Below are 999 nucleotides of genomic sequence, written 5' to 3' on the forward strand. Positions count from 1 at the left end.
CCCCCCCCCAATGAGGAGACCTCCTCATTCTCTGGTAAGAGTTGTGCTGATCTGGAGACCTGAGTGAGTTCTCTGTCACTAGTATATAATGTAATTTTAGATTGTAAGCTTTCACTGGCAAGGCCCTCCTTGCCATCTTGTTTTAAATTGTATTGTAACTGTAATGTCTTCCTTATATTGTAAAGCGCTGCGCAAAATGTTGGAGCTATATAAATCCTGTATAATAATTAATAAGATAATAATAAAGCTGTGCAGAGGGCACGTGAGTGCTGCAGATGATACAACCCATGGCTCTACATTGACCAACCATATCTGCCATGTTAAACACTGCAATGATAAGAATTAAAATCCATGAACATTATTATCAAACAATGCTAGGTGTGTTAGGTGTGAAGTATTTCATTAAAACACAGCGCAAGCGTTTCCTTGCCTCGGGTCATGGAAGAGTGGAACCCAATTCTCTCCCTCTCCTTTCTCCCCCTTTTTAAGCTCCTCTCCACTGGGACTCCTTTGTCCTTCCGGTGGTTGCTCCCCTCTAGGCTCCTACTTTTCCTTTACTTTTCTCATTCTCTCCACCCTTTATTTCTTCTTCTTGTTTTATGGGTTGTTATCCGATGCAATTTTCGTTTTGGGCTGACTGCCCTTCCTGGTTAAGAAAGCTCGGAAGATGCCTCCTACATGGTTATCTGACCTTTATCTTTGTCACTCAATTATTTTTTGATGAAGTGCATTGTGATATACTGTTTTTGGATTATGCTCCTGCCTGGGTAACTTTGTTGTTTAACCCCTGTTTTTGATAACATTAGTAAAAAAATATTGCAAAGTAAAAACACTGAATGTGTGAAACGAAACATCTTCCCAGCTATTAAATGCCGAAGAGGAAAAGATATATATATATATATTTGTCCCATCATTCATTGCATCAGTGTGCATATGTGCCCCTTCATTCATAACATTTAGCTAACATGAGGACGCTGCCTGAGCTGACACACACAGACA

Source organism: Nanorana parkeri, unplaced genomic scaffold, assembly GCF_000935625.1.
Source record: "Nanorana parkeri isolate BGI_ZX_2015 unplaced genomic scaffold, ASM93562v1 scaffold25, whole genome shotgun sequence".
Classification (NCBI taxonomy): Eukaryota; Metazoa; Chordata; class Amphibia; order Anura; family Dicroglossidae; genus Nanorana; species Nanorana parkeri.